Source organism: Protopterus annectens, chromosome 9.part0 (genome assembly GCF_019279795.1).
Source record: "Protopterus annectens isolate FY-2018-M chromosome 9.part0, PAN1.0, whole genome shotgun sequence".
Classification (NCBI taxonomy): Eukaryota; Metazoa; Chordata; order Ceratodontiformes; family Protopteridae; genus Protopterus; species Protopterus annectens.
Window position 1 is genome coordinate 1,094,703,720 of NC_056743.1, and position 24,238 is coordinate 1,094,727,957.

The following is a 24,238-nucleotide window of genomic DNA, read 5'->3' on the forward strand; positions in this document are numbered from 1 at the left end:
TTCCACACCGGACGTCAACCCATCGTTGGTTAGATCTGACCATAAACTAATCACTCTGGATATCCACATTCCGCCACCACACCCGATCAAAGAAACCACTGTGAAAAACATTTCAAAAGCAAACTTCACGTTACTTAAGACCGAGGTGGGAAGTTTCAAAGCCCCCATGCTAGAGGATGACGCTATCCAAGCTGCAAAATTCTTTACTAATGCACTCTATATGCACCTACAAGAATGCATGGATCATGCTATCCCAAAAAAAACCAAGACTCACTCCTCCAAGAAAAGGAAACTAATCTGGTGGACCCCTGCCATAAACAAACTATACAATAGAAGGAGGAAACTACTACAGAAAAGAGTAAAATCCCAAGAAGGGAAGACATCCCTGATCAGTATCAGCAAGAAACTACGTTCCCTCATAAAATCATCCAAGGCTAGCTTTGAAAGAAAAATTGCCATGGACTCCAAAGATAACCACAAGGCATTCTTTAGCTATGTCAAGAATCTAAGTGGAAATTCTCAGATCTGCTCAGAGTTAGTGCAGAATGGCACAAAATACACTGAATTGACCGATATAGCCAACATCCTGGCAGACAGGTTCAGTGCAAACCTCACCCCCTCTCACCCCAAAAAGGGCCCATAACTATACCAGAAAAATGTAGTGCCCCTGAAATCAGACACTCAGGTTAAAGCAGCCTTTTCCAAAGCCAAAAACGCAGCATCAATGGGACCGGATGGTGTCCCAGGCTGCGTCCTACACGAGCTCAAAGATGAACTAACCCCTCACCTAAACACACTGTTTAAACTCAGCCTCTCCACAGGCTATGTGCCCACAGAGTGGCGCACAGCAACGGTTATTCTGCTACACAAAGGTGGAGCCACAATGAACCCCAGGAACTATCGCCCTATAAGCCTGACTAGCTTGGTCTGCAAAGCTATGGAGCACATCATCATGGATCTCATTAACAGAGACATTGGGAACCTCCAAACACTGGATCCTACCCAATTTGGCTTTAAGGGCAGATAATGCCTCCTAAACCTGGTGGACTTTGAGACAGTTACCAAGGCTATAGACAAGGGAAAGGTGGTCCACACAGCCTACCTAGACCTTGCAAAGGCCTTCGACACTATTGCCCACTCAGGTATTATAGACAAGCTCACCAGCCTGAACATAAACCCCCACATCACGAGATGGGTTGTCAACTGGCTCAGGGACAGAACCCATATGGTAAGAGTTGCAGGAGCTAGGTCTGACTCTAAACTGGTTACACGTGGCATTCCCCAGGACTCAGTCCTAGGACCCCTCCTGTTCAGCATATACTTCTCAGAGGTACAGGCAAGCACAGGAGGACTATGGCTGACCAAGTTCGCAGACAACTGCAAACTAGGGGCTGTAATTGACTCTCTGGCTGACACAGACCTCCTCCAAAAGGGTCTCACTGAGACAGATACATGGTTTCAAAACCATGGCCTCAAGCTAAATGCTAAAAAGTGCATAGTCATCCCCTTTGGAAAAAACAAAGTACCCACAAGCTATCACATAGGTGGTACCCCCTAAATACGGAAGGCGTAATAAGGGATCTGGGGACCCAAGTAGATAACAAACTCTCCTTTGATAATCACATTGTCAAAGTGGTTAGAAAAATCCTTCTATGTGGCCCACCTAATCACAAAAGGGTTTGCATCCAGATCGAAAGAGGTCATTGGGCCCCTCTACGCATCATGCATCAGACCCATCATAGAGTACAATGCCCCATTTCGGATGTAACTTACAAGACACCTGCAACAACTGGAAAGACCACGGAAGTACCTCACCAAGAGGATCACTGGCCTCAAGCAGATGTCCTATGCAGCTTGACTGAAGAAACTCCAGCTGTACTCTGTTGCATACCGCCTACTCAGTGGTGATCTCTGCCTGACATACAAGGCCATGTCCAACCCAGAATTGATGGACATACTCCACCTAAAGAAAACCATATCCCCTCGAGCCACACACTCCAGGAATCTAAACTTCACAATAAATAGGACGTGCTGGAAGGATAGATTCCTGTCCCAGAGACTTCCTATGCTCTGGAACAAGATTCCAATCTACATTAGGCAGAGCTCATCACTAACCCTCTTCAAGAGAAACCTTGACGAGTGGATGGGAAACAAAGTTTACCCCAGGGATCACTTCAATGGCTCTGCTGGACAGAGGCATAGGGAACTAATCTAAGGGGGTGGCGAAAGCCAACACATTCTGGCTAGGCTTATAAATGCCTTCAGGCAGATAGGTTCATAGGTAGGTACTAGGCTATCACCCATCCCTGCATTGCTGTCTGCAGTGGAGGATGCATTTGTCACAGCATGTGGTTTCCCTGACAGAAAACCTGCAGATAGAATGTGTACAACATTCATCCATCTTTCGAGGTTTTTATACACTAACACCAGACCTGACCCAGCAGCTGTAGCTTTAATTAATCCAGTTGCTGCCAAGGATTTTGTTAATTGTAATTGTGCTCCTCCTGAGATGGATGGTAAATATATTGATAAGTTTGGGGAAAGCGTATGCTTCTGCAACGCTAATTTTTAGAATTCTGAATTGTTTGGTTCATATATTAACGTTCATACTGATTAATTGTGGAAGTATGAGGAATGTTTTGGCTGTAGTTTCTTCTTGTGTGAAAATCTGCTTTGTGTAGTCTAGTTTCTTCTGTTTCCCAGGTCACTACTCATTGTTTGAAGTATGGCTATGTAGATTCTGCTTCTTGTTGCCATTGGTACTGTTTTGAGGAGATTTGCCCAACTGCAGTATCAGAACCTCCCAGATATCAAAAATGAAATTTTGAATTTTTCTTTGGATATAGATATATATTTTTAGACCCTCTCCGGAAGAGGTGATCAAAAAGTGTGATGAGAGAGGTTAACTGATTCAGGGATTTTTCAGACTTCCTTGTTTAAAATATCCAAGGGATTTTCTGTTCCTTCATCCAAATTTGTCAAGAAACAAAAGTGTGTCAGCAGAATACTGGTAAGCAAACATTTAAAAAAAAAAAAAAGGACCATCAAACAAGACTGTACAAGGGATCTTGTCCCCTTTCCCATCCTGGCATTTCCTTAAACCTTCCGGAAAGTTGTAATCTCAATTTATCTGTTTGGCAACAAATGGTTTCAGATAAATGCATTCTGAATGTGATCCTAAGATACAGATGACAGCAGAAGGAAATCTCTCCTTTTCAGGGGACTCTGCTTCATCCACCAGACCAAACATTTCTCTTCCCTCCTGTCCTAAATCTTATGTTGTCTTAGGGAGTAATAGAAACAGTTCTTCCTTCCCAGTTGGGGAAAGGATGTTATTTAAGAATGTTTTAGTGCTAAAGAAACCGAATTCCTGAACACCAGTTCTTGATCTCTCTTTCTTAAAAAAAATTGTGATAGTGCCCAAGTTCAAAATAATTTAATTTCACAACCTTTTAACAATTTTTCCTCATTTAAGTTTTTTAGTAACCTTAAATTTAAAATATGCAGACTAGCACATTCCAATTTGTTCAGATTGCAGGCATTTCTTAAGATTTTATATGCCTGTATCACTTACCTTTTTGGGCTATCCACTGCTCCTAGAGTATTCACAAAGTGCCTGGCTCCTGTGGTAACCTACTGCAAACTGCAATGTTTTCACATTTTTCCTTATTTAAATAACTTGCTGATCTTTGCACAGTCTCTTTCAAAGTGTCAGGAACCTCTCACCCAAGTAAGAGATCTCCTACACAGACATGGTCCTAGGAGAACTTGCAAATGTCTTGTACAAGTCCTTCTCATCGTATTGTTTTCTTGGGTCATTCCTGGACAAATCAGTTCAAATAGCCCTTTTTCCACATAAAAAAAATGGATCTGTATCTATATCTATTCCTGAAAAATGTCCTCTGTCTACTGTCTCTGCAAGGGAATTCCACAGGAATCTAAGTCTCATGGTATCTATGATTCTCATAATACCTCCTGCAAGACTCCACAAGATAAAAATCACGATGCCTAAAATCTGTATAGTCCCAGCATCAAAATCCCCATACATGTAAGATCTCAGTTTTGGGGTTATTAAAAAGGGAGTTTTTTTGGTGGAGACACCAACTTTCTCAAAATCCAGGTCTCCCATTCTCCCTGTCAACACAGTTGGTTACAACAGATTACTCAGGCTTTTATTAGGGAGCAGTGTCTATGGGGATACAGTGCAGGCTCTTTGGAGCAGAAAAGACAGACCAAAACACACAAACATGAAAGAGATATTGTCATTTATAAATGGTCGCAACTCCCTCAATCATCTATGATCCCCAAGATCTCTTCAAGTATTTATAGACAACACCACAGTGATGTGGTACATAAACAAGCAATGCAGGACCCAGATCGTATCCTCTGTCTAGAATAGCCATGGTAGACTGAGATATAGCTTTTCAGCACAATCTGACTTTACAGGCATCTTACATACCTTTGGAGCAAAACTGTGTGGCAGACAAGCTCAGCGGGATCAGGACAGATCCTCACCAATGAAAATTAAATCGGGGTGCTTTCCAGGAATTGATCCAGTTGGAGAGAACACCTCATATATTTCCTTTTGCCTTCACTCTCAACAATCAGTTGGTTAAGTTCTGCTCCAGGACACCATGTAGGAAGGCCTGGAAAACAGATTTTTTTTTTATTTTCCATAGACAGGGATGTTTCTGTATGCTTTTCCAGCCTTTCCACTAATATTCAGGGTCATTCTGAAAATTTAGAAGAACTCTTTCTGGCCCAGGCATCAGTGACTCTCCCTTCTTTTGAAAATGGTCAGGGTCAATTACCCTACTAATATCCATGGTCATTCTGAAAATTCAGAAGGACCCTTTTTCTGGCCTAGGTATCAGTGGCCACAGACAACTCATTTTCTATCATTACAGAACACAGCCCTTTAGGATCTCTGCTCAGTTGTTCATTTCTTGTGAAGGTAAGAAAAAAAGGACAACCTGTGTCAATGCTAAGTGTATATCCAAATGGTTGCCTCATTATATTACCTTTTGTTATACCCACCACAACAAAACTGTTCCAGGCAGGATCAAGGCTCATCCTAACAGGGCCTTGACTTTATCTATAGCTTCTTGGAAAGGGGTTTATTGCAAAAGTATTCTAGAAGCAGCAGCTTTATCCTCTGTGCACATTTTTACATGGCATAAAAACTAGATTCCTTCTCTAGGACTAGGACAGGCTTTGTTAGGACCATTATCCAGGGGCTCCTGGGACCTCATCCTTCTTGCAGTCAACGTTATGGTACTCTAACCTTATAGCTATGTCTGCTACAGCAATGATCCATATTAGGAGTATATTACAGTTGTGTAAGTAAACTTACCATAACAGAGAATGTTAGAATGATTACTGCTTCAATAGCCACTCCCTTTTGTATGCCTTTAAGCCAGAGTTTTTTCCATTATTGTATTTTCCCAGCATTGTCTTTGTCCGGGCTTAAGCTCACTCTCTGTGTTTAGCATGAAAGCTCTAAAGGGCATGGCACCCAAACCTGACTTTTTAGTCAGCTCAGCAATAATGTGGGTGCATGAAAGGTCCACTGAAAGCTTTGGAATCTGCTTGGCTGTTATATCCTTAGCAGGATATAAATCTTTATAGCTATGACTACTGCAGCAGTGATCACTAAAACATCTAAGTTTACATACACAACTGTACTTTCACCCCATCCCAGTACTATTTAAGTGCCATTAAATTGTTCTGCTTAGTGGCTAGTGTTTACCCCTATCTACATACTTTTTAAATGCTGTTAATGGAAGAGAAGGTGCCCCCCCCCCCCATTGGATAGTGTTTCCCTCAATCCATGTCTGAAGAGTTATCCCTGCTGGATAGCAGTTTCCTCTACCCAAACCTGCAGGCTTTGCTCTTTAGTGTAGGGGTGTATGGAAGTAGGGCAGCCACCTTAACTCTCAGACATACACACGCAGTCTCCACCTGATCATACTCACAGGCACACTCGTCCATTCACTTATACATATACAAATATATATATATATATATATATATATCTCATATCCTTCACCCTAGACTACTAGAAAATATAGCATCTGCTCGCTATTCTAATCACGTTCATTTATCTATAATTTTAACTCCCAAAATAATTTTAGACCCATATCCAATATATGTCCACTTTTAAAAAATCCTTGAGAAAATCCCTTGCCAATTATAATGGAATAGATTAACTTGCTACATAGTTGTAGACAGACAAGATAGCCTCACGACAGATTTGGAGCAGGACCTATTAACTGGAATCATGTTTCTTGATTTAAAAAAATGTAAACATCAGCAATGACCTACTTCTAGAAAAACTCAGATCATTTAGCTTCTCACATAATGTGTGCTTATGTTTTAAAAATTACCTTACTAAAATAACTTTTATAGACAACTTAGCCATTGATCTACCACAGACTTAACCTAATGATCTTTGCAGATGATATTGTTTGACTACATCCCACAGGTAAGCCCCTTTAATGAGAAAGGCCCTTCAACCAGATTATGGTACTGGCTCACAACAAATAGTCTTAACACCTTTAAATTTCAGATTATGCTATTTACCACCTCAAAAAATGTACATGGACTTCATTATGATCAAAAAACTCCTTTTATGCTCACATTGTTCAGTAGTCACAAAGTACTAAACCAGTTAAAAATCACATACAAGTTTTTTGTTTCCAATCCATAAATCCAAGTTGTGTTCGAATATGGACAGGAATGAGTTTAAGTGTATGGGGAGTCTGTTTCAGAGCAGTGGTACCCTCTGTGAAATAAACCTGTCGGATTAAGAAAAAAAGGCATATATTATCAAATCTAATGGAAAAAACAAAACTTTAATTTCAGCAGGTTACAATCCCATAATATCCATCTATCCATCCTCAACCCCTTTTTCTCATTTTGCACATGGGGTCAGGGTATTACTTCAACAGTGACAATCCTCTCGAGCCAAGGTTGGGAGAAAATAAGAGCAATATGTTTGTTTACATTCAGACTTCACAGTATTAAGGAGCTCTAAGAAGGAAGTCAACAGGGATTAACAGTAAGGTCAAGTGGCTGCTCCATTGGCATGGAGCCATGCATAGTTGACTCAGGTTTGATTTGCAGTTCAAATGACTGAGTGGCAGAGAAGGGATAGAACTGCCCATCCATGGTGAAAGGGTGCTCATTTATATGCTGTCTATGGGGAGGCATGTTCTAAAGAGGGGAGTTGACTCAGATGTAATCAACAAATGTAGAAGGTGAGGAGGAGTAGGTAGGTCATTTATATAAAAAAAAAAAAAAAAAAAAAAAAAAATCCACCCCTGGATGGAAGCATAGATCAACTGAGCACCAGGGATCCCCTCAGAATCCATCACCAGCCCCAACAAAAACAGACTAAATGGGGAGGGGGTAGTTGGAGAATAGCCAGTAGACCTCGCGTGGACATTGGATACTTGGGACCAGGCTGGTAAAATGAAAAAAAAAAAGGTCAAATAATGAAGATGAACCAGTAATAATTCCCTGAAGTCCAATGAATGAATCATTCAACATTTTTACCTAGGATGAGAGGTGGAGTGGGTCACTGTGGACAGTTAATGACACCAGCAAAACAATTAAGAGGAATTCATTTTTCTTTTGTTAAATTAATTTCAAGGCGCTTCACTGCTGTTGGAAACAAATGCACTCAAAAAGGGCTTTACTTTTATTCTGACAAGGAAAGTTAATTAGCTAGAACTTCGGTGGATTTAAAACTTTCCAGAAAAAAACATGAAGTCCTAATTTTGATTCCTGATTTAAAACTTTGTACAAGTAAATTAAATCTTATTTGTTACAACATCTTTGAAAGAATGTTTTGGTTCATCATCTAATACCCCACTTTGCTGTATTTAAAGTATCGTGAAAAATGACATCAGGAAGCAGTTAAATACCAAATGCAGGTGGAAAAATTATAATTTGAATAGTGAAAGAAACAAGACTATAAAGTGATGTGAGAAACTTAATGAACTGCAATCCCACAAAGTCCATTTTTCAATCTCCGGGTCATATTCTGCAGTCATTTCTCTGTCAAAATCAAACTTCTACCAAGCTTTGTATGGCAGCTAGCCTTATTCCTTCCAACCAGCTAAAATAAGCCTTGTTAGGCAAGTATGTTCTTATAGGGTCATTTGCAGATATCCCATGCGCCTCCACTTTAGGAGGTTTTCAGTATAACATAGTGAAGAATCTAGCTTGGCTGAGTCAGTCTTGCACCTTTTTCAGAATAGTTTGTCTGTGTAATCTTTTTAACCTTTGCTTGGGTGGTGCAGTGGTTAACATTGCTGCCTCACAGCAAGAGGTCCATCGATTCGATTTTTGGCTGGGGTGCCTTCTGTTTGCCGGAATCTATGTCTTCTCTGCACTCACATGGGTTTGCTATGGGTACTCCGGTTTCCTCCCACATTTCAAAGATGTGTCTGGAGCTTTTATCCCTGGACCTCTACTGAAAATAGGCTCTATCCTAGTCTGACTTTCCTAATCAACAAATGTTAAATAAATGAAAATAATAAATAATGAATATTCATCGAGATATCTTGCAGGCACCTTAATGTTTATGGGCATCATTCCTGGTTTTAACCTTTGTTTCCAAAGTATAGCAAAACAATCCTCTTGTGTTGTATTGATGAGGGCACACAAGGGCTGAAACCTGGCATGCCTAACAACTAGTGGGGTTTGATTTGTTAGCCTGAATGTACCCATAATGACTTAAAAATAAGTCAGGAGCATTCAGAAGCGATGTAGTTGAAACACTGATATGTCCTTTAGGGGGTTATTTGCATATCTCCCATGGACCATCACTGCAGGAGGGCTAAGGTATAACACAGTGAAGACTCTAGCTTGGTTGAGTCTTTCACTTTTATAATACATATTCTATATCCATCTCTCTCTCTCAATCCATCTGTGTGTGTGTGTATATATATATATATATATATATATATATATATATATATATATATATATAAAATGCGTGTGTATATGAATATATATATATATATATATGTGTGTGTGTATATATATATATATATATATATATATATATATATATATATATATGTGTGTGTGTGTGCATATATATATATATATATATATATATATATATATATATATATATATATGTATATGTATATGTATAAAACACACACACACATATAGGTACATAGGTTTATAGGATGATACTAGGCTATTGGATCAGAGGCCCTTTCTAAGCCTAGCCAAGAATTTCACCCATGTTCCCTTAGTCATCATCTGTTTCCCCTGTGCAGCAGGGACACAGTTAGGATCCCAGGGGTATATTTTCTGTTTCCCATCTAGTCATCCAGGTTCCACTTAGAGGGCTAGAGAGGTACTCTGACATGGAGAGGGAGTCTATTCCTCAGATTGGGTAGTCTCTGGGACACAAGTTTATCCCGCCAAAAGATTATATTAATGTCATAGACCAGGTTTAGGCCTTGCGTGTGGGTTGCATGAGTGGAATTTGTTTTATGGATATGCAGCAACTCCATCAAGGCTGTATCTGAAATGGCCTTGTGTGCCAGACACAGGTCAACTCTGAGCAGTCTGTATGAGACTGAGTAGAGGGACAGGGCTTTTAGCCTATCTGTATAGGATAGGTGTTTGAGACCCTGGATTTTCCTGGTCAGGAACCTCTGTGGTCTCTCCAGCTGATGCATGTGCTTGGCAAGATGCATGCTGAAGGGGACATTGTACTTGATAATGGGTCTGATAAGGGAGGAGTACAGGGATGTTATGACCTCCTTGTTCAAGAATGAAATACCCTTATTTATGAGATGGGCTATGTAGATAGGAGGCAACGTAGTCATCAAAAGTCAGGTTGCCATCAACTTGGGTGCCCAAGTCCCTCACGACTGATTCCATGTTTAGTATGTTGTTAATGTGATAATTAGTGGGGACGACATTTTCCCCAAAGGGGATAATGATGCATTTCTTGGCATTCAATTTGAGGCCATGATTCTGGGACCAGTCATTAGTATGGGTAAGGCCCTCTTGGAGGATGTTCACATCACTAGGGGAATTTAAGACAGTGCCCAGCTTGCAGTCATCTGCAAACTTGGTCAGCCACGGACCACTGGCTTTGGCTTGCATCTCAGAAAAGTATATCCCAAACAGTAGAGGCCCCAAGACCAATCCTTGGGCTACACTGCTCGTTATGGGTCTACTACTAGGGGTTACTTCCCCTACTTTGACTGAGTGGGTTCTATCAGTGATATATAACACAACAATCCACCATCAGAGGACCACAATTCTCTTTAGTACAGCAACAGCAAAGCTTTCGATTTACCAACCTTCTTCAGTGATTTCAATAGCATTTAACATTTTACATCCATTTTAAAAGAGCAGAGTAAGTACAACATGACCACAGCCATCCAATCACATCATACTATTAATTAAAACAAACAATTACATCTATAAAATCACATAACCTCAAGAAACATGTTGTATTCTTATAAGAACTGGTTTAATGCTAACCTTGTTATTTATAGCTGGTTTACTGTCAGCATGAAGTCTAATTATCCAGTCATATTCCTTATTTTCAAGCTGATTATTTAGCTTACCACCCCTTACATCTTTAAACATACTATCTATTACTCTAAAGGTAAAAGTATGATCAGCACCATTATCCAGAATATGCTTACTCAGTGCGTTTTTATCATTTTTCCTTCAGATCTCGGATTTGTGTTCTATAATTCGATTCTTCAGTTTCCTTGTTGTTTTCCCTACATAAAATGATTTACATTTTCTACATGTTGCCAAATAAATCACATTTTCAGTATTACAGGTTGCTACACAAGAAAATTTATATAACCGACCAAATATTGGATGGATAAAAATTTCACTATCTACTTTTTCTGTTTTGGTACAGCAACTACAGGCCATACATCCATAGGTCCCATACTTCTGACCTATTTTACTAGATGTCAAACTCTTGAAATCTTTGTAGCATAATTTTCTTAAGATTTTTTAAATTCCTATATGAAAAATGTGGTTTATCTTCTATTATGTCATGTAGTTCAGGTAGGTCTAAAAGAATCATCCAATTCCTTTCTATGATTGTTTGCACTTCATTTGTTCTCATATTATAAGTAGATATCTCATGTTATTTTTCCTCACTATTTTTGTTCACTTCCCTAACCAAAAATTGGTATTTCTTTACCTCTAGCTAAATTAATTTTCTCTACCATTTCTAATAGTTCTTTATGATTATATCCACTACTAACAAATTCTTCGATCATATTATTAATTTGATATTGAAACATTATTTCATCAGTATTCATTCTACTAACTCTACATAACTGTGCTTTTATAATTCCCTTAAAAACATGGGATGGGTGCATGCTTTGATGACTATATCTGTTAACTTATAATCTTTTTATGTATACTTGTCTGAATTGTGTTCTCTTTTTTTCTAATTGTACATCCAAAAATACTATGTTATCCAACAAATAATTCATTTTAAACTTAAAAAAATGTAGTATTATTCAAGTACATTACATATTGTGATAATTCTTCTGCAGTCCCATTCCATATGAGAAAGCAGTCATCTACAAACCTTACATAAAATTCTACCTTCTCATTTAAAACATTCTCATTATCATTTATATACTTCCTCTCCAATCGACGTGACACTAAATTGGCATAGGTGTTAGACACGGGCGTACCCATGGCTACACCTGTCAGCTGTAAAAATAGCTTGTCAAAGAAAAAAAACATTTTTTGTTAATATAATTTGCAACATAGAACAGATTTTCTCAATGTCTATTGCTTCTACCTTTGCCTCATGAATCAAAAACTCACGTATTGCTGTGATACCATATTCATTTGGTATCATGGTAAATTCATCGTCAGTCAAGAGTTTTCATATAGGAATTTTAAAAATCTTAAAAGAAAATTATGCTACAAAAATTTCAAGAGTTTGACATCTAGTAAAATAGGTCAGAAGTATGGGAGCTATGGATGTATGACCTGTAGTTGCTGTACCGATATAGAAAAAGTAGATAGTGAAATTTTTATCCATCCAATATCTGTTTTTATCCATCCACTATCTGGTCGGTTATATAAATTTTCTTGGGTAGCAACCTGTAATAGTGAAAATGTGATTTATTTGGCTACATGTAGAAAATGTAAATCATTTTATGTAGGGAAAACAAGGAAATTGAAGAATCGAATTATCTAACATAAATCTGAGATCCGAAGGAAAAATGATAAAAACGCACTGAGTAAGCATATTCTGGATAATGGTGCTGATCATACTTTTACCTTTAGAGTAATAGATAGTATGTTTAAAGATGTAAGGGGTGGTGAGCTAAATAATCGGCTTGAAAATAAGGAATATGACTGGATAATTAGACTTCATGCTGACAGTAAACCAGCTATAAATAACAAGATTACCATTAACCCAGTTCTTATAAGAATACAACCTGTTTCTTGAGGTTATGTGATTTTATAGATGTAATTGTTTTAATTAATAGTATGATGTGATTGGATGGGTGTGGTCATGTTGTACTTACTCTGCTCTTTTAAAATGGATGTAAAATGTTAAATGTTGTTCAAAGCACTGAAGAAGGTTGGTAAACTGAAAGCTTTGCTGTTGCTGTATTAGAGTATTGTGGTCCTCTGACGGTGGATTGTTGTGCTATTTATCAGAAATTCTTCCATTTTATCACTGTATCAGCGTTTTCATCGGGTTCTATCAGTGAGCCAGTTTGTTACCCATCTGGTAACATATGGGTTGAATCCTAGCTGGGAGAGTATCTATTATGCCTGAGTGGGGAATATTGTCAAAGGCTTTGTCTAGGTCAAGGTAGGTGGTGTGCACAGTCTTCCCCTCCATGGCTTTGGCGATTGTTTCAAAGTAGTAGACCAACTTTAACAGTTTAACAGGCATCTTCTCCCTTTGACAAAACCAAACTGTGAGGGGTCAAGCATTTGAAGGTTGCCATTGTCCTTGTTTATAAGGTCCATGATGCATTCCATGGCCTTTCAGATCAGGCTAGTTAGGCTGATGGGCCTATAATTGCCTGGGTCAGTGTATGCTCCACCTTTGTGTAGAGGGATGGTAGTAGCTGTCCTCCATTCAGCTAGGATGAAGACAGTGCTCAGACTTTTGTTGAATAGGGTGTCTAATGGAGCTGAGAGCTCGTGTAGGATACAGCTAGGGATGTTGTTAGGTCCCATGGAGACTGTATTTTTTGCCTTTGAGAGGCCATTAAGAACCTGCTGTCTGGTGATGAGGGGAAGGGGGGCAGTTGCTGGGGATGTTCTGGTTTACTGATAGGGGGACTGTGGAGTGAAGTATTCACTGAACCTGTCTGCCAGCAGGTTGTTTATATCTATGGCATTTGTGTATGTGATGTTATTGACCATCAGTTCAGAGCAGATTTGGGTGTTGCCTTTGAGATTGCGGACATGTGTGAAGATGGCCTTGTGATTGTCTTTGGTGGATGTGGCCAATTTGGACTCAAAGTTAGCCTTAGAGGATTTCATGTGTGATCTTATTTGCTTGGTCAGACAAAGGAGAGATTGCTTCCAACTTGGCACCTACTCCTCCTTCGCCCTGGACAGCAATTTTTCCCTTCCATTATAGAGTTTTATTGCTGCTGTCTACCAGACAGGTTTACTCTTCCTTGAGGAAGATTATTTGGTTCTATCAGGTATTGCTGAGTCCATGCAGCTATGTAGGTGCTCATATCGTTTTTTGGTGTAGGCTTGGATGTTAGTGCTAGTTGCAACTGAAGGGATAGTGGCTGTGAAGCTGATTATACCTGCTCTGAAGAGACTGTAGGCAGCTTTGTAAAAGTTTTTTTGTTTGACCAAGATGGGGGGGGGGGGTTCTGGGGAGATGGTGACTTCAAAAGTGATCTCTGTGGTCAGATATTACCAAGGAGGATGAAACTGTAGGACTGCTACAGTGGATACTCATGTTGGTTAGGACCAGGTCCACGTTATTTTCACCTCTAGTAGAGCTGTCAACCAGCTGATCCAATGCGTTAGCAGTGACGAAGTCGAGGAATCTCTGGGCATTCATGTTTGGGCTAGAATAGGTCTTCCACTCTATGGTTGGGTAGTTAGTCACCCAGGATCAGGGTAGAGGGTTGAACCTTGATGGATTCAAATAAGTCCAGATAGGTGGAGTTGGTGTCCTGAGTCATGGTTAGGGGTCTGTAGCTAGCTATTATTAATAGTAAATTGGTTCATAGGTAATTACTAGGCTAGATGCTCCTGTGGACCATTTTAAACCTAACCAGTTTCCCTTCCAAAGTTGAGAATCAAACCCTGTACCTTATGTTTGAGGTAAACACTTTAACCATTATACCAACACCCAGCCCCTATACGTGTGTGTGTGTGTGTATATATATATATATATATATATATATATATATATATATATATATGTATGTATATATGTATGTATATATATATATATGTATATATATATATATATATATATATATATATATATATATATATATGGGTTCCTATGACAAGATCGACAACTTGAAATGTCGAAACTGACTTCACCGACAACTGAAACCGCCGACAACTCCAATCGCGGAGGTTTCTGAGGTAAGGGATGTAAGTTCGCTACCATGCCTACCATGGTAGCATAACACTGCCACACTTACTAAACCATGGTAGGCATGGTAGCGAATTTACATCCCTTACCTCGGAAACCTCCGCGATTAAGTTGTCGATCTTGTCATAGGAACCCATATATATATATATATATATATATATATACACACACACACACACAATCGAGAAGGCAACTTGACATTCTGAAAAAACAAGTACATCGGCTGATCATATGTACCATTTTCTTTTCAGTGCAGGATTGTGGTACAGTGGGGATCAGGGAATGTACGCCTTCCCCACTGTATTTTGATCTCCGAGTTAGTATATATAATTAATAGGGGATGTTCTTTGTAGGTATTATAAAAGTGCAGGAAAGACTCAGCCAAACTAGTCTAGTATCTAGTGTAGAGTATTAAGGCTCTTGTCCCATATAGCCAAGATACAGGGTTTCAGCTTGAGCAAGTTAGTTAACTAACCTGCCATCCCTAACTAGGGCATTACACACACAGACACACACACACAGACACACACACATTTCTGAGAGCTTGTACCTTCATAATGCTGCTGAAAATATCAGTAATGGGTTTCCATTTCCAAAGCTCATATCTGCATTGTGCATTAAATTATAAGCAGCAAGACAGATGCATAATGCTGCTCCAATGTATTTCACAAATAAAATCTTGCATGTTGCTCTGCATGTCTGTATCTTACTGCTTTAGGACTACAATGCATGCATGTGGACACAACACAGAGACTACATCCTTAAAGCAGTAGGTTAAAGTAATATAAGTTACTTTTTTATTTCTTTTTTAATTTAATTAATGTTATGGCTGTGCCCCCCACCAATCAGTATGCCCTAGGCAGCTGCCTAGTTGGCTAATGCTGGATCCAGCTCTGGTTTGAAGAGCAACACAGGAATGTTCATATGAGCTGTCCATGTGCAAGTCTTTTCTATATACTGATTGTAAGTTATTTGTGTTTTCTAGATGCTATTAGCTTTTTATTTATGGTTTATCTACATATAGGTAGTCAGGTGCACCAAGCACATATTAATACAGGTATTAAAACAGCACTGACAAGTTCATAGGAAGTTACAAAGCTAATGGCCCTAGGACCCTTAGAAGCCTAGCCAAGTTCTTAGCTTTATTTCCACAATCAGCACCTATTGCCCCTGTGCAAGAGGGACAAGTGGAACTCCGTATGAATTTATGGTCACCCATCCAATTGTCCAGATTACATTTGAAGGGGGACAATGAGATGCTGTGTTTGATATGAAGTGGGAGTCTGTTGTAAAGGTGTGGTAATCTCTGGGAGACAAATCTGTACCTCCAGCAGGTTTTATTAATGTCCCATACCAGGTTAAGGTCTTTAGAGCGAGTAACCCTTGTACCATTTGACTTACAGATGTGCAGCATTTCCAATAATGCAGGGTCAGAGATTGCCTTCTATGCAAGGCATAGATCACCTCTGAGTAGTCTGTATGAAACAGGATAAAGTGACAGTGATTTCAGACAGTTCTCATAGGACAGACGCTAAAGACCTTGAATTTTCCTTGTGAGGAACCTTTGTGGTTTCTCCAATTGCTACAGATGCTTAGAAAGGTACATATCAAAAGGGGCATTGTACTCTGTTATTGGCCTGATGAGGGAAGAGTACAAGGGAGATATAATTTCTTTTTTTTCTGGAGACAATGCCCTTACTTATTAGATGAGCAATATAGACTGTCCTCCTTACCACTGTGGAGAGATGGTGGTCAAAGGTAAGGTTGCTATCAACCTGTGTGCCCAGGTCTCTCATCACCGAATACACACTTAACGTGTTGCTACTGATGTGGTAGCTAGCAGGAGCATCGATTTTACCAAAAGGAATGATAATACATTTTTTGCATTGAGTTTAAGGCCATGACTTTGTGTGAGACCTTCTTGTAGGATGTTGACATTTGGTGATTCTATGACCGCTCCCAGTTTGCAGTCACCAGCAGTCTTTGTCAGCCACAGACCTTCAGTTTTTGCTTGTACTTTGCAGAAATGGATTCCAAACAGTAGAGGTCCCAGGATTGATCCCTGTGGAACACCACTGGTTACAGGTCTGCTGTTGGAGGTGCATTCCCCTGTTTTGACAGAGTTCTATCAGTAAGCCAGTTAGCGACCCATCTAATGATGAGGGTTGATGCCTAGTTGAGTGAATTTGTCAATAATGCCTAAGTGGGGATAGTGTCAAACACCTGGGCTACATCCAGGTAGGCTGTTTGCATAGATTTCCCATCATCCAGGGCCTTTGTGACTGTCTCAAAGTCGTCCACCAGGTGTAACAAGCATGATCTTCCTTTGACAAATCCAAACTGAGTAGGGTTACCTATATCTTTGTTGTTAAGGTCCATGATGATTTGCTCCATGGCCTTGCAGATAAGGCTAGATAGGCTAATAGGTCTATAGTTCCTGGGGTCAATGGAAGCACCACCTCTGTGCAAGGGAATAACGGTGGCTGTTTTCCCATTCAGCTGGTATGAAGCCAGTGCTTAGACTACGATTGAAAAGAGTACCCAATGGTGTTGCTAATTCATTCTGAAGCCCATGTAGGATGCAGCCTAGGATGTTATCAGGTCCCATAGATGCCGTGATTTTGGCCTTAGGGCATTTAGTACTGGCTCTTTAGAGATGCAAGGTAGTGGACAGGTGGTAGGGATGCCATGCGGTATGTGAGGTGGAGACCGGGGAGTGAAGTTTTCACAGAACCTGTAAGCCAACAGGTTAGCTATGCCCATAAGCTCAGTATATTTGGTATAAGTTGCACTAGATTGTGCAATAAAATGTGTTAACTTCTGTATCAGCAGCACCATATATATTTTACTGTGTCTGTAGCTGGCATCTGCTCCACAGTCAAATGTACCACTTCAGTGGCAGAGAGAGAAGTTCTAACTGTGACCCGGTTTCATTTAAAAGCCTGGATACTGGAGAAAGTGTGTGGAGAGAGGAATAAGAGGCATAGCTTGTGTGCGTCTGTGGCACATGTCCCATTAATGAATTACCAGTGAAGGCTGGATGCCTAATGTAAGCCATCTGCTTATCAGGACAGGCAGTGCTGCCTGAAGGTATATATATCATCTGTAGAAGCAAGTGCTGTCCCCATTGTACCCCACCACAGAGTGTTTTTTCATCACGCAAAGGGGAAAGCCAGGGGTATACTGTAAAATCCCTTCATGGCTGTCTGTGTGACTGCCAAACACCAAAATCAACCATTTTTGTGCAGGATAGTATTAGTCCTTCGGTAGGCATGTGATTCAAAAGGAAATTATAAATTTGCTAGTCAGATACACGAAGAGAAAAGTTAGGGCATTTTTTCCAAGTCACATGGGTCACACATTTTCCCGGTGAAGAATGTGAATCATGTTTAGAACTATCTGTTGAATACAGCCACATGTATTTACATTTTTGTACTATAACTGCTGGGATAAAATACTGTCATTTTAGTTGTCAGTTGAAGAAATGCCATGAACACAAATGCAATTGACTGCATTAAAAGTTCAGCGAAAGCTATCAAGGTACATTGCATTATTAGACTATAATTTGCTCATGAATGAAGACTACCAGCTGGAGTCAATAATAGGACAAAGCAGAACATCAGTTCCTAATTTGTACAAACTTTGCATATCCATGGTGCCTGACAATAGGGATTAAATTGAGACTGTACACATGGATTAAAGAAATGAACATAAATCCAGCTGGATATTCCTTCACTAACAGAATTTGACTTTTGCATGTCTAACAAAAGCTTTCAGGTGTGTTTACTTTGAGGGTTTGTTTTCAGAAAAATATCTGTTGTAACGGAGTATAGCTACTTAACCTTTATACTGTACAAACAAAAATTACTTAACCATATCATTGTAAACACCTGCATTATTTTGTTTTATTAAATGTTTTATTGTACTTTGTATAATTGTAAATTATTATGGCTACAACTTTCCATTCACCTTTGAGGTGTTTATGGCTGAATAAGGTTATTGTAAGTAACCTGCATATACAGTTAAATATATAAATCATTAAAAATGTTACAATCCTATTTTCCTAGCTGCTTTTTACCTCACTGCCTGTGAACCATCAAGCCCATTTGTTCTCAGTGGTTAAATTACACTCAGAACCTTCACCCCACCTTATTTACACTTCTGATTCCAAGCACAGAAGAAAGAGATGACAGGAAGGGATACCTACTGGGCAGTCATACAGGTGATCTGCGCCCTTGCAGGCATCCCAGCAATGAGGCCGTTTTTAATGAGGCCCTAACATTGCTCCAGTAGCTGACTTGAGCATTAGCATCACAGCGGGGAATCCTGCTACTAATCCTTATAGGCACTTACTTCCATCAATTCTCTGAGGACCATCATCACTGAGTTGAGATCTCCATGATCACAGTCATTGTTTGGCCAGTTCAGTATCAAGCAAACCTGTATGTGCATGATGGTGGTCACTTGACTAAAAACTTTTTTTTTTCTCCAAGAAGGGTTAAGCTGGAAGTGCCTACTCATGCTTTCATCTCCTGCACAAGACTTCTGGTGCCTGAGCTGCTAGTCAAATTCTGGTCCTCTGTATCATAATCAGGGTGTTAACCCTGTACTTGAGAGGGCCAAGCAATTTTAAACAGGATCTGTAATACAGGTTTGAAATTTATTCAAACCATTTTGCTACACACGTATATAATTTTAAGAAGCATTAAAATCAGTTTGCAATCTTTTGTATTATATTTCTCTTAAGGGCTCTTAATAGACTTCTCTTATCTTTGTAAGCATTTTTCATCCCAGTCACTCATTGGTTTGTACTCTCTCACATTCTTAAACAGTATGACAGATTTAACAAATATGTTTCCAAGACAGTTTAAAAAACACTCAGACATATAATTATCTAAACACTTGAACCAGCTTCTGTCTCAAATTTGATTTATAATCCTTAAAACCAGGTATGCACTTCATTCAAAAATTTAGTTGGAGAAATGTTTTTATACTTTTCCAATATCTTTTGCATCCATTTACTAGTACTGTAAACATTTGGCAGTTAGGTATGTTAAGTAGATTCATCTGGTAACCTCAAACCTGCAACATGGGCATTCTAGATGTAGTGATGAGGAAAACTGTAATATCCATATTAAGCTGGAAGATTGAGAGACCAATAATTTTCTACTTGCCGCTGTCCCTCCAAATTACTTTCTTCTGCTATTCTCGCTTCTGTTTCTCTACTCCTACCTTACAATGATGTATGTGCCAAAATCCATTTAACAAGCCTAAGCCTAATAACATTTTTTTTATAAGAATCATCTCTAGGTTTTTTGAAAGTATGAATATTCTAAGTCTTCACCTCTATGGAAGAGCATTCCAGTATCCTATAACCCTTTCAGTGAACCAATTTACCATAACATTTATTTATTGATTGATTTTGTTAATGGGGGTAGAGCACTGATCAATTCTGATCAGTTTCAGTCTCAACCCATAGTTAATAATATGACCAGTTGTACAGAGTACATAAAACAAAAACATGACGTGACAGTGAATAAAATGAAAAGAATGTGTGATGCTAAGAATACAAAAATACATATATCAGTAAAGTGAAAGATTACATATAACATTGCTATTAACTTACATTTTACTGGTTTTACGTTGAGGATAGATATAAAAAAATATATATATATATATATATATATATATATATATATATATATATATATATAATTTTTATATAGAAGTCTGAAGTAAGTGAATTGGAAACCAGTACAGCAGGTTTAGGACAGAGGTGTAAGGTGTCTTAAGTTTGGATGGGAAGGACTCCCTTAGTTTGTGACCAAGAATTGAGAAATAAGAATGCATGGTTTGAGGCATGAAGTTTGAAAACTGGGATTTGTGTTAAAGGGCCCGTATGATTCAAATTTCTGAGGTTATACATGAGGGCATGTCTTAACAGTTTTGAGTTTAAAGGAGATGAGACTATGTTCATGATGTAACTTGAACAGCTGAGCCTAGTAATAGGTCTGCTCTTTGTTCATCTGGCAGCCAGTTTTTTTCTAGAGTTATACAGTTATGTTAATTTCCTGGGGAATGCATGAAAACTCTACAAATTTTGTTTTCTAGTGTTTGGATGGTAGTGGAATTTTTAACAGATGCTGCTGAGATAAGATGGAGACAAAATTAAATTCGAGTAAGTAGGATTCCTTTCCCTTTTAAAGCTCTATTTGGGTATGACAGAAAGGGGGATATTTTTGTGCCCAGAATGAGATTTATTTTTGTGTTCTAGATAAATGATGAAATTAATTGAGATGCCAAAACAGATACGTAGTTGAAAGATGACATTTGTTTCAAGAGAGTGTAGTGGTCATAGATTATTATAGTATTAGCGCACCTGCAGACCTGATAAGAGGTGAACAATATAGTTTGTTTTTGATGTGTTGAGTTAGATTTTATTTGTTGATCCATTCACTGAGGAGAGGAAATCAGTGTAGTTTATCTTGTAATCTAGCCAATGAGTAGTCAAAGATTTCAAGCCTGCATAAACAAAAGCACTGCTGGAGATTCCCAGCTGGCTGAGGAAAATAAAACTACATTTTTTTGTCTGTGACTGATGGAGCTGCTTTCTGTTTTACCTGCTCCATTTTGTTTTCTGTTTTAAAAAAGCCTGCTTGGCCTGTTTTTATTCTATGCAAGAGACGGACACTTGCACATTTTACCTGTTTTTTTTTTCCACTGGTTAATTCTCCCTTGAATGATTCTTATACGCAGTGAATTTCTGGACCTTTTTCTTTTGCTGAAAAGATTTCAAGCCTGCATAAACTAAAGCACTGCTGGTGATTCCCTGCTGGGTGAGGAAAGTAAACCTGCATTTTTGTCGGTGACTGATAGAGCTACTTTCGGTTTTGCCTGCTCTGTTTTGTTTTCTGTTTTATGGAATCTGCTTGACCTGGTGGTTTTGTTCTACGTGAAAAATGCACTTAAATTATCTAGGCTGCATATTTCACATGTTTTTTCAGTCTTTGTCTTTTGAGTAATACTTAAATACACAGTGAATTTCTGGGCCTGTGTCCTTTGTTGAAAGGATTTCAAGTCTGTATAAACTAAAGCACTGCTGGTGATTCCCTGCTAGTTTTTCCCACAACCCTCCCCTTTGCTGATCTGCTTTTTAAACCTGATGATTTTAAGCTACCCACCCCTACTGTAAATTCAGCTTTAAAAGCTAATCCTTTTCTAAACTGCTCTTAATATATTTAATTGTGTTTCCTTGTGCTTATGTTGAAAAAGTGTATTTTGCTTCTCATTGTCTGTTCTGATTTATTTGATCTGAATTCATTATCTAGCTAGCTGTGTAAATATAAAGTGGTGCATTTTTACACTCAAGTAAGCACTTAGTTTTATGTCAAGAGTTCAGTGGATTTTCCATTTAGTGCGCTGGGAGGTAGGCTGGTCTGTTTAGGTTGGGGAAACCGTTATTTCTGCATGTGGTTTTATTGACCAGAGGGGTTATTAATCAGCTTATCTTGTTTTTAGTGTCTTTATAAATTCTGTACAATTGAGTGGCTTTTGGCTCATTTATACAAAATTAAGTACTTTTATTGAATAATCACACTTTTATAAGCTTTTAAAGAACACAGCTGTATCTGTATCTTTAAGTTTGTGTTAGCATTTCGTATCTTAAGTTTGTGGTAGCATTTCACTCTGGACAATCCTTTACTGTGTTTTTACATGAGAAGGACTGGGATTATTCGACTAGTGGCAGTAGGTGTTTACCTGGTCTATCTGAGCTGGGAAACGCACAAAAGGGCTCCATGTTTGTTTTGCACTTCTCTTATATACTGTGACTGTACTTCAGCAGTTTTAAAAAAAACTGTAATGTCTGCTGCTGCTGTAAGTGGTTAATTGCACTGTATTACATTCTATCTGTTAGTTGTAGGGTTGTTGTAGGTAATTTGTGTGGTCTTGTTACACTTGGGCTCCAAGCCAGCGCTTCAACATTAAGAAGATGTTTTTCTGCACCTTTGTGGGAGAAGTGTGCTGATCTAATTTGTCTGAGTTGGGGATTGCTGGTAGAAAGTTTATTGTGCGATTTCCTGATTGGTAGTTAGCTTAAAACGTTTTTCTCTTTACTCGTATTTAGGCCTCGCATTTGCCCAGTGCTGCTCTTTACTCAGTGGCAATTAGCAGTATGGTATATAGATGCAAAAGCCTAGAAGCTCAGTTTTTCCCTAAACAGTTGTCTGTGATAATCTTCCTAGCCTTTCTGCTGCTCTACAAGCAACTCGGTTGTGCACTGAGCACCACTGCCTTACTGATCAGTCTTAGCCAACAAAAAGTATAGGTCCCAATTGTAGTCTCAGCAGTACCAGCACAGTCCTGTCAATTTTACCCATTTCCTTCCCTAATAAAACATACAGTAAGACCCTGCTATCATGGATGGGCAGTTTCCCATCATCTCTCTGGCCAGCCTGATAGGCATGGGCATCCTAAAGGAATGTAGCAATTGTGTCATGTATACTGACAACCACTTACTCCTGAAACAAACCAATACTTTATGAGAGAAATATAGTTGCACTATGAAATTGGAGGCAAGACTCTCACATAAGGACAAATCAAATGCCAAACAGGTTGTCAGCACACACTGGAGGCAAGACTCTCACATAAGGACAAATCAAATGCCAAACAGGTTGTCAGCACACATGCACTCTTCTCACACTAAATAAAGACATGAGACACAAACTCCCATATGAGGGGGTACTCACTAGTAACTTACAAAAATAACTACTTACTCACATAATGCAAAAAACAATCACAACACAATAACATACACAGAAACACACGTGTGCACACACACACACACACACGCCTGTGTCTCAAAAAACCCATAAGGCCTAACACCAAAAATCTAATGTATTGCTCATAGGTGACTCCAACCCTCATTAGGCTGGATAAGGAGCGGGTTACCATTAGCTGCTTGTCAGGTGCCAGGATCCATTAAGACACTTAAACACTCAAATCACTCAACCACAAGTACCATGATGCCATCATAGTCGATGTGGGGGTGAATGACTTGAGAAGTACCTCACTGGATTATATGAAGAGACATGTCTGAGCTTTCAGACTGTGTGTCACAGGGAGGTATAAGCCCAGCCTAAAGCAGCATTCTACCTTCAAGGATGATTCCACAATACAAACAAAAAATGATTGACTAACAATTGGCATAGCTTCTGGTGACAGTCCAAGAGGACCCAATATCTGTCAGCCTGGTAAGACGTGGTAGACAGGCCACGCTGCTTTGCCACAGATGGTCCGCACTGGTCTCCTCAGCATTAGCGACCCCTATTGTGCCTTTTTTAGGTAGTGTCAAAAATAACCAACCTCTTAACATATAATCCTGTTTAGATGAACTCAAGGAAGTATTGCTTAATGCTAGGAATCTAAACAAGAAACTGCACTCTCTGGAAGCACTCCTTACATTGGAAGATGCTGATATCTGTGCAGTCACCAAGATAGGGTTCAAAGACATGGAAAGCACCCCAGCCATGCAGGGCTACAATGCCTTCCATACATACAGATCACAAACTGAGGACAGAACCAAAGGAGGAGGTGTAGTCATCTTCATTA